The sequence below is a fragment of the Nicotiana tabacum genome, chromosome 1 (assembly GCF_000715075.1).
Source record: "Nicotiana tabacum cultivar K326 chromosome 1, ASM71507v2, whole genome shotgun sequence".
Classification (NCBI taxonomy): Eukaryota; Viridiplantae; Streptophyta; class Magnoliopsida; order Solanales; family Solanaceae; genus Nicotiana; species Nicotiana tabacum.
This window is the reverse complement of record NC_134080.1, coordinates 155,428,723-155,440,257: the sequence shown is the minus strand read 5'-3', so window position 1 is coordinate 155,440,257 and position 11,535 is coordinate 155,428,723. Positions and strand designations below refer to the sequence as shown.

The following is an 11,535-nucleotide window of genomic DNA, read 5'->3' as shown; positions in this document are numbered from 1 at the left end:
TTTTTGAAATTGTAGTCAATTAAAAGAGTTATTTTTATTAAAAACTTTTGGGTGATAATGTCACGACCCAAAATCCCAACCCGGTCGTGATGGCGCCTCTCGTGAGTACAAGGTCAGCCAATCAACAAAACAATACATCTCTTTATAATTACTTAGCAGGAATAAGTCTAAATCATGGGCAATATAATCTTAAATGCAAAATAAACGTGATAGAACAAGGATAACCATCCCAAATCAGCCCGAAATCGGGGTGTCACAAGTCATGAGCTACTACAGAGTTTACTAATATTTTACAAAGTCTGGAATTATCATAAATAACAAAGATAAGGGAGAAAACGGGGCTGCGGACGTCAACAACTACCTCATTACTCCTAGTCACCGCCTGGCCTGGAAAGAATCAGCGCTCAGGAGCGAACTCAGCTCTGCCTGTATCTGCACACAAGGTGCAGGGAGTAATGTGAGTACTCCGACCCAGTGAGTAATAAAAATAAATAACGACTGAAAACATGACATCTCATAATGGCACAATATAGCGCTATCCCAAGCAGTAAAATCAGGTATACAGTAAAACAGTGAGTATCAGATAATTCTTCTTTTAAAACAGTAAAGACAAATAATTTCCACAGTAAGGATAAATCAAAAGCTTGCCCCTCGGGCTCAATATGTAAATCTTAGTATAGTATCAGCCCCTCGGGCTCACTCCCAACTCACCAGCACACAACATCAGCCCCTCGGGCTCACTCCCAACTCACCAGCACACAACATCAGCCCCTCGGGCTCACTCCCAACTCACCACACACAAGCAACGGCCTCTCGGGCCCACTCCCAACTCACCTGGGTACCCTGCGCTCACTGGGGGTGTGTACAGACTCCGGAGGGGCTCCTACAGCCCAAGCGCAATATCAATAGGCCTGAAAGCCTTCACACATCACACACGAGGCCTGAAAGCCTCCTCATATAACACTCGAGGCCTGAAAGCCTTCACACATCACACACGAGGCCTGAAAGCCTCCTCATATAACACTCGAGGCCTGAAAGCCTCCTCATATAACACTCGAGGCTTGAGAGCCTCCTCACATCACTCAACATATCCTCACGTATGGCCCTCGGCCTCAATCAGTCTAGAAAATAATCATAAGCCTCTTGGGCATCAGTAAAATAATAGTGCTCAGCTCAACAACATTATATATTTCATTAGATCTCGAGTTGAGTATAAATGTAGCCGAGTTCACAAAATAATACAATTCAATTGGACTGAGTTCAAATAATATTTCAATTCGTGAGGAAAATAGTGATGTAAATTCACAAAAGATTTCAAATAATTGGCACGAAACCCAAATATGGCAATAAGCCCCAATCATAGTGAAAAACAATAAATCTTTATCAATTACGCGGTAAGAATATCAACTGGGATGGACCAAGTCACAATCCCCAATAATAAATGACCCCGCGCTCGTCATACAATGCGTGTCTCATCTCAACATAGCAGTATGTTGTGCAATCCGGGGTTTCAAACCCTCAGTGCATCATTTAAAATCATTTCTCACCTCTAGCTTGCTGTGCCCTTGCCTCTCAAATTGGCCTCCTCGTGTGACGAATCTGCCAAAAATCGATGAAGTTCGATTTCAGAAAGACGGGGTTTTAACCATACATATCTGAAATTCGCCCCTTAATGATACTATAATGATCCCATACAGTTATGTAACTTCAATCTACAATACAACACTCAATAGGGCCAATATTAGTACTAGATCCCATAAGTTATGCCATTTAGGCATATTATCAAACATCTTGTAGGCCTAAATATTTACACCTCTTAATTATAGCATTGGTTCCTCCAACTATCACCATTAACCAATAATTCATCCCACTATTATTCTTTAACAATTTATACTCCTAACATCACATGTGTGATCAACCATTCACACCCAAACCAACAAAAATTCCATCAAATAAACACCTTTAAATCCCTACCATATTCATGTATTTAAATTGGGAGTTTATGGCTTCCAACCACCATACTATAAGTTGTAATACTTGATTCATACTCATATTCCCATAATATATTCATATATGCGAGTCTAAGGGTGTAGGATTACCTTTTGGAAGAAATCTTGCAAAACCCTCCTTTGAGTTCTTGAAGGAATTTCTTGAAAATCTAAGGATTTTTAAGATCAATCCATGTTAATATAAGTGTTTGGGAGTAGTAATCAACTCAAAATACTCCAAAAATCTTACCTTAGGAGTGCAATTGGGTGCCTTGGTCGAATTGGGGGTCTTGGGGAAGCCCTAGGCTTGAGAAATTACTCAAAGTCCGTCATTTCGCGTCCTTAGGTGTATTTAGAGGCTTGAAACTAGCGCGCCCGCGCTAATCCCGCGCTAGTGAGGCAGAAGAAAACTCAATTAGCGCTGGCTACGCGCTCCCGCGCTAAGGCCGCGCTACTGACACATGCCCAGTAAAATGATCATAACTTTCTGTATACAACTCCAAATTACAAACGGTTTGTTTAGTTGGAAACTAGACTCAAAGGGCTTTAATTTTATAGGTAGATCCTGACACAACTCCTTATATAACTGGAGATATGGTCGTTTAAAGTAAGGTCTTGTGCACACTCATTTACAATTTCGTCTATTATGAAATTTCCCAACTTCAAAAGTTCCCATTAGCCATCCGAAATCACCCCGAGGTCCTCGGGACCTCAACCAAAAATGCCAATACATCTTATAATATTATTCAAACTTGTTCCAATTATCAAAACACCTCGACTAATACCAAAATTATCGAATTACATCGAATTCAAGTCTAAGTTCCTTTAAAACTTTCAAAACGAGCATTCGATCAAAAACTCGACCAAAATATGTACGAATGACTTGAAATTTTTCACACATATCCAAAATGGCATAATGAAGCTACATAAATTCTCGGAATTCCATTCCGACCGTCGGATCAAAATTTCACCTATCAACCGGAAATCGCCAAAATACTAACTTCGCCAAAATGAGCTAATTTCTTCACCAGACCTCCATAATTAATTCCGATTGTGCTCCTAGGCCTTAAATCATCCCCCGAAACTAACCGAATCATCGGAATTTAATTCTGATCCCTCTAACTCACAAGTCAACATCCGGTTGACTTTTCCAAACTAATTCTTCCTTAAAGAGACTAATTGTCCCATTTCATACCAAACTCGATCCGGATTGACTCAGATTCACCAAGTACACATATTGAAACATGAATAAGCATTTAACGGGGAATACGGGACGAAAATATAGGAAACAACGGTTCGGGTCGTTACATTCTCCCCAACTAAAACAAACGCTCATCCTCGAGCGAGTTAAGAAACATACTTGGAGTTTCAAATAGGTGTGGGTACCTGCTCCGCATCTCCTGCTCGGTCTCCCAAGTAGCCTCCTCCACGGGCCGACCTCTCCACTGTACTTTCACTGATGCTATATCTTTTGATCTCAATTTTTTGAACCTGTCGACTCAAAATAGCCACTGGCTCCACATTATAAGTCAAATTTTCATCTAACTGTAGTGTACTCAAATCTAAAATATGAGACGGGTCCCCAATGTACTTCCGGAGCATGGACACATGGAATACCGGATGAACACCCGACAATCTAGGCGGCAAAGCAAGCTTGTAAGCCACCTCTCCAATCCTGCTAAGTATCTCAAATGGTCCAATAAACCGCGGACTCAACTTCCCTTTCTTTCTGAACCTCATAACACCCTTCATCGGCGAAACCTTCAGCAAAACCTTCTCGCCCTCCATAAATGACACATCTCGGACCTTCCGGTCCGCATAACTCTTCTGACGCGACTGAGCTGTGCGAAGTCTTTCCTGAATTACCTTCACCTTTTCTAAGGCATCCTGGACCAAATCTGTCCTCAACAACCTAACCTCACCGGGCTCAAACCAACCCACTGGAGTTCTACACCGCCTCCCATATAAGGCCTCATACGGTGCCATCTGAATACTGGACTGATAGCTGTTGTTGTAGGCAAACTCTGCAAGTGGTAAAAATTCAACCCAAGAACCTCCAAAATCAATCACGCAGGCACACAACATATCCTCCAATATCTGAATAGTACGTTCGGACTGTCCGTCCGTCTGAGGATGAAATGCTGAACTCAACTCCATCTGAGTGCCCAACTCGTGCTGAAAAGTCCTCCAAAACTAAGAAGTGAACTGAGTACCTCTATCCGAAACAATAGTAACTGGAACACCATGCAACCGCACAATCTCCTGAATAAAGATCCTAGCCAGTCGCTGCGCAGAATATGTGGTACACACCGGAATGAAATGTGCTGACTTGGTCAGCCTATCCACAACGACCCAAATCGAATCAAAATTCTTCAAAGTCCGAGGAAGGCCACTCACGAAATCCATAGTAACTCTCTCCCATTTCCACTCAGGAATAATCATCTGCTGAAGCAAACCGCCCGGTCTCTGATGCTCATATTTCACCTGCTGACAGTTGAGACACTGAGCCACATATCCCACAATGTATTTCCTCATTCTCCTCCACCAGTAATGCTGTCCCAAGTCCTGATACATCTTCGCAGCACCCGGATGGATGGAATACCGCGAACTGTGGGCCTCATCAAAAATCAAATCTCTAAGCCCATCAACGTCGGGCACACAAATACGGCCCTGCATCCTCAATACTCCATCATCACCTATAGTCACATATTTGGCATTATCATGCTGAACTCTGTCCTTAAGGACAAGCAAATGCGGATCATCACACTGGTGCTCTCTGATGCGATGATATAAGGAAGATCGAGAAACCACATTAGCCAATACCCGGCTAGGCTCAAAAATATATAACCGCACCAACTGATTGGCCAAGGTCTGAACATCAACTGCAAGAGGCCTCTCCCCAACTGGGATGTAAGCCAAACTCCCCATACTGACTGCCTTTCGGCTCAACGCATCGGCCACTACATTGGCCTTTCCCGGATGATATAGAATGGTAATATCATAGTCTTTAAGTAACTCAAGCCATCTCCGCTGCCTCAAATTAAGATCTTTTTGTTTAAATAAATGTTGAAGACTGCGATGATCAGTGAATAACTCGCAAGATACGCCATATAAATAGTGCCTCCAAATTTTAAAGGCATGAACTATAGAAGCTAACTCCAAATCATGAACATGGTACTTCTTCTCATGGGGCTTCAATTGACGAGAAGCATAAGCAATAACTCTACACTCCTGCATTAGCACACAACCAATCCCAACTCTGGAAGCATCACAATATACCGTGTATGAACCTGTAGTTGATGGTAACACCAACACTAGAGCTGTGGTCAGAAGTGCTTTGAGCTTCTGGAAGCTCTCCTCACTCGCTAGACCATACAAATGGGGCACCTTTCTGAGTCAACTTGGTTAAATGCAATGCAATAGAAGAAAACCCCTGAACAAATCGGTGATAATAGCCTGCTAGCCCAAGAAAATTCCGAATCTCTGTGATTGAGGACGGTCTATACCAACTCTGCACTGCTTCTATCTTCCTTGGATCAACCTGTATACCCTCGCTGGACACTATGTGTCCCAAAAATGCCACAGAACTTAGCCAAAATTCACATTTGGAGAATTTTGCATAAAGCTTCTTCTCTCTCAATCTCTGCAACACTACACGCAAATGCTGGGCATGCTCCACCTGGCTACGCGAATACACCAGGATATCATCAATGAATACATTAACAAATGCATCCAGATAAGGCTGAAATACACTGTTCATCAAATGCATGAACGCTGCTGGGGCATTGGTCAGCCCAAAAGACATAACCAAAAATTCATAGTGACCATATCTAGTCCTGAAAGCAGTCTTGGGAATATCCGACTCCCTGATTTTCAACTGGTGATTGCCCGAACGGAGATCAATCTTATAAAATACCCTCGCTCCTTGAAGCTGATCAAATAAGTCATCAATGCGAGGCAAATGATACTTGTTCTTCACTGTTACCTTAATCAACTGCCTATAATCAATGCACATTCTCATTGTGCCATCTTTCTTCTTCACAAATAAAACAGGTGCACCCCACGGGGACACGCTAGGCTGAATGAACCCCTTATCTAGGAGTTCCCAAAGCTGCTCCTTCAATTCTTTCAGCTCTGCTGGTGCCATACAATATGGCGGAATAGAAATGGGCTGAGTGCCCGGCACTAAGTCAATGCAAAAATCAATATCCCTGTCCGGCGACATGCCCGGCAGGTCTGCAGGAAATACATCACGAAAGTCCCTCACAACTGGGACAGAATCAATACTAGGAGTCTCAACTCTAACATTCCGCACAAAAGCTAGATATGATAGATAACCCTTCCCAACCATACGTTGGGCTTTCAAGAAAGAAATTACTCTACTAGAGACATAATCAGTCAAGCCACGCCACTCGATCCTCTGAACACCCGGAATAACCAAAGTAATTGTCTTAGCATGATAGTTTAGAATAGCGTTGATATGGAGATAACCAATCCATGCCCAGAGTAGTATCAAAATCTACCATGCTCAACAGCAGTAGATCGACTCGGGTCTCCAGACCCCCAATAATCACAGCACATGTCCGATACACACGGTCCACAACAATAGTATCGCCCACCGGGGTAGACACATGAACAGGTAAAGAAAGAGAATCCCGGGGCATACTCAAATGACGGGCAAAATATGAAGACACATAAGAATAGGTAGATCCCGGATCAAATAAGACAGAGGTATCTATGTGGTAGACTGAGATAATACCATAGTGAGATTAAACTCACTCCTTCATAAGCTTGTGGAAACACAATTCATCTGAAATTTTAACTCTTCCGCATTTTCTTGCATTCACTCATATAATAGTTAAGCCTACTCTCTAGGGGACCAAATTTTTACTAAGTCCCAAATTTTTCAAAAATTTTGGCAGAGTCTCCTTTATAATTAGGCCTATCCACCAGCCAGAGAATCACCAAAACCATCCTAACAACACATCCACAACTTGACAAAGCATCACAATGTACATCATTTAAATTAATATCAATATTACATGTATTATACTATCAAAATTGATACATGGACATGTGTTGCACCTATTTGAATCATAACACATAGAAAATACCTTTCAATCCTCCATTATTGGGCTATTCAACTGAGTAAGAACATATTCTTTCTTTAATGTTTTAGACCTTCTTGACTTAACGATTTCTTCATAATACATTTACAGAAGCGATCTCAGCTCCCAGACTTATCTAACTAGTATGACAAATAGCTTCCCCTCATAAGCCAATTACCCACTAGCTTTACCTTTAGTTAATATTTTTGTATACCTTCCACTGCCATACACATTACACCATCACTTAATCTTCCTGAGTCTAAACTCATACCGTAACATGAAATTTACTTCACTTCAAATAGGAGACATAAAAAAATCCTTCACGCACCCATAAGTTGGGACTACACATCCTATCACAACGGAAATCATACACTCACTAGTTCATCTATCATCTAGTAGACCTTCCTCGTTACTTCCAAGTCATATAGATACATATCGTAGTACTATCATACTCCTCACGTAGCTATCCAGCCATGATTACCACTAATAGAGGCAATACCGAACATATAAGTTAAAAATACTTGCTCACACAATAAGCACCTCGGTGCTAAAGCCATTGGCACAGATCCGGCCTCAAGTCCTCCAGACTGGCTTAACATCAAACTCAAAACGACCACGTCTCGCCCTTCGATCGGGGAATTACAAGCCATCAAGGCACATCTAATACTGAGCATTCGTTCGCGCATACGAATACGTAGAAGGAATTGTAAAAGTTACTTTTTCAAGCTGAATCAAGGACGCACGATAAGAATTCAAGAATATGAAGTTTTTCCTAAAGGTTCTGCAGCCTCTCGAGGATAAATACAGACGTCTTCGTACCGATCCGCGAGACTCTACTAAACCAGCTCATGACTCGCGAGACCTAGTAACCTAGGCTCTGATACCAACTTGTCACGACCCAAAATCCCAGCCCAGTCGTGATGGCGCCTCTCGTGAGGACAAGGCCAGCCAATCAACAAAATAGTACATCTTTTTATAATTACTTAGTAGGAATAAGTCTAAATCATGGGCAATATAATCTTAAATGCGAAATAAATGTGATAGAACAAGGATAACCATCCCAACTCAACCCGAAATCGGGGTGTCACAAGTCATGAGCTACTACAGAGTTTACTAATATTTTAAAAAGTCTGGAATTATCATAAATAACAAAGATAAGGGAGAAAAAGGGGCTGCGGACGTCAACAGCTACCTCGTTACTCCTAGTCACCGCCTGGCCTGGAAAGAATTAACGCTCAGGAGCAAACTCAGCTCTGCCTGTATCTGCACACATGGTGCAGGGAGTAATGTGAGTACTCCGACCTAGTGAGTAATAAAAATAAATAACGACTAAAAACATGAAATCTCATAACGGCACAATATAGCACTATCCCAAGCAGTAAAATCAGTTATACAGTAAAACAGTGAGTATCAGATAATTCTTCTTTTAAAATAGTAAAGACAAATAATTTCCACAGTAAGGATAAATCAAAAGCTTGCCCCTCGGGCTCCATATGTAAATCTCAGTATAGTATCAGCCCCTCGGGCTCACTCCCAACTCACCAGCACACAATATCAGCCCATTGGGCTCACTCCCAACTCACCAGCACACAACATCAGCCCCTTGGGCTCACTCCCAACTCACCATACACAAGCAACAGCCTCTCAGGCCCACTCCCAACTCACTTGGGTACCCTGCGCTCACTAGGGATGTGTACATACTCTGGAGGGGCTCTTACAGCCCAAGCGCAATATCAATAGGCCTGAAAGCCTTCACACATCACACACGAGGCCTGAAAGCCTCCTCATATAACACTCGAGGCCTTAAAGCCTCCTCACATCACTCAACATATCCTCACGTATGGCCCTCGGCCTCAATCAGTCCAGAAAATAATCATAAGCCTCTTGGGCATCAGTAAAACAATAGTGCTCAGCTCAACATCATTATAAATATCATTAGATCTCGAGTTGAGTATAAATGTAGCTGAGTTCACAAAATAATACAATTCAATTGGACTGAGTTAAAATAATATTTCAATTCGTGAGGAAAATAGTGATGTAAATTCACAAAAGATTTTAGATAATTGGCACGAAGCCCAAATATGGCAATAAGCCCCAATCATAGTGAAAAACAATAAATCATTATCAATTACGCGGTAAAAATATCAACTGGGATGGACCAAGTCACAATCCCCAATAGTAAATGACCTCGCGCTCGTCATACAATGCGTGTCTCATCTCAACATTGCAGTATGTTGTGCAATCCGGGGTTTCAAACCCTCAGTGCATCATTTAAAATCATTACTCACCTCTAGCTCGCTATGCCTTTGCCTCTCAAATTGGCCTACTCGTGTGACGATGTGACGACCCGAAGGTTCATCACCGTAGTTCTTCCTTGTTCCGTGCTTTCGAGGCCTTGAAAACCTCGCCTTTAGTTGCCTCAATTGGAGTGCGCAGTTCGGACGCGTAGCCGGAAAGTTTTGATGTTAGAATATGTGAATTATGTGAAACATTTGATGAATTTTGGTATTAATATGCATAATGTTGACTTCGGTCAACATTTTGGGTAAACGGACCCGGACCTGTGATTCGATGGTCCCGGAGGGTCCGCAGAAAAATATGGGACTTGGGCGTGTGCCCGGAATCAAACACTGAGGTCCCAAGCCCGAGAAATGAATTTTTGAAAGAAATTGTTTTTCTGAAATTTGATATGAAAATTTGAAATGAAAAAGGGGTTAGAAAATATAGGTATCGGGCTCGTATTTTGGTTCCGACACCCGTTACAAGTCTTAAATATGTGTTAAGCACTATCTGTAAAGTTTGGCTAAAAACGGACGTCATATGACGTGTTTCGGACTAAAAATGGAGAATTTGAGTTATAAAAGTCGAAGAAAGAAAATCATGTGTTTGAGGCTTGATCCTATGTATATGATGTTATTTTGGCGATTTGATCGCACGAGTAAGTCCGTAAGATATTTTTAAGGTTGTGTGCATGTTTGGTTTGGAGCCCCGAGGGCTCGGGTAAGTTTTGAATGGGGCCCGGGAGGTCTTAGACTTAGAAAAAAAAATATACAGGTTCAGATGTTGCAGGCGCAGCGCGGCCGTGGCCATTTCCGCGCGGTCCGCGCTGGCAGCCACGTGGCCGCGGTGCTTTTCTGTGCAGTCCGCGTGGTGGGGTTCAGAGGGTCGACCAGCGCGGCCGCGCACCAAATTAGTGCGGTCCGCTCTGGGTGGGTTTAGAGAGAGCCCACTTCTCCCCTCCCTCGGCGCGGCCACGGTGCATTTCTGTGCGGTCCGCGCCAGCCCCCAGAAAAATTTATAAATTCGGGATTTTTAGTCTTTTTTCCACTTTTCAAAAACCCAAAACCTAAGAGGCGATTTTCCAAACAACTTTTCTTCTTCAAAACGATTGGTAAGTGATTTCTAACTTAATTTCTTTATTCCTTAATATCTTTTAACATAATTTCAACTTCAAATCAAAGATTTTCATGGGGAAAATTGGGTGTTTTGGGTAGAACCTAGGTTTTCTACAAATTGAGAAGTTGGACCTCAATTTGGGGTCCGATTTAAAAACAAATCATATATTTGGATTCATGGGGGGAATGAGTAACCGGGTTTTGGTCCGAACCTCGAGTTTCGACCACGTGGGTCCGGGGGTATTTTTGACCTTTTTGGGAAAAACCTTGAAAAATCTATTTTCATGCATTGGGGATGATTCATTTAGTAATTATTAATGTGATTAAGTAACTTATGACTAGATTCAAGCGGATTGGTGGTGGAATCAAGAGGTAAAGCTATACTAGAAGCGTGAGTTTAGTTTGGAGCATTCGAGGTAAGGGTTTGTTCTAACTTTTGCTTGAGGGAATAGGATTAGGATGATATTTGCTACTTGCTAATGTGGAGTACGGTGTATAGGCATGGTGACGGTTATCTATGCACCGGAGTCTAGCATGACCGTGAGTCTTGATTGCTTTTAATTTGAATAATGTGACACAAGCTCCTTGTTTATTTGATGAGTTTCATATAATGTGAACGGTTGAAGTAAAATTGTGATTGGTGTACTTTTGGAGCGTTAGCTCGAACATAAATGTGTTAGTTGAGGAAGAATGGATTTAAAAAGGAGAATGTGTTGTGATACTCCCTTGCCGGGATGTGTAGACTGATATATATATTCTCCCTTGTCAGGATATTTTGGGTTGTTAGTTGTACCCTTGCCGGGTTAAAGGTATTGAGTTGTTATTCTCCCCTGAAGGGGTATACTATATGAAGTTAGATATTATGAACTATATTATGGGATCCTGTGGCACGCCGTCCACTTAAATATGATATTATGGGATCGTGTGGCACGCCGTCCACTTATATATGATATTATGGGATCGTGTGGCACGCCATCCACTTAAATATGATATTATGGGATCGTGTGGCACGCCGTCCACTTATATATGATATTATGGGATCGC

At 42.1% G+C, this 11,535-nt stretch overlaps 1 long non-coding RNA gene across 1 annotated transcript; it reads right to left on the bottom strand.

Annotated features, from left to right (window-relative positions):
* Positions 1–241: 241 nt before the first annotated feature.
* Positions 242–2,237, bottom strand: LOC142182351 (uncharacterized). Its single transcript, XR_012711188.1, has 3 exons — positions 2,100–2,237; positions 1,548–1,599; positions 242–432 (listed from the first exon to the last, which is right to left on the bottom strand). It is a non-coding gene; the product is annotated as an uncharacterized LOC142182351 (long non-coding RNA).
* Between the last annotated feature and the right edge of the window lie 9,298 nt (positions 2,238–11,535).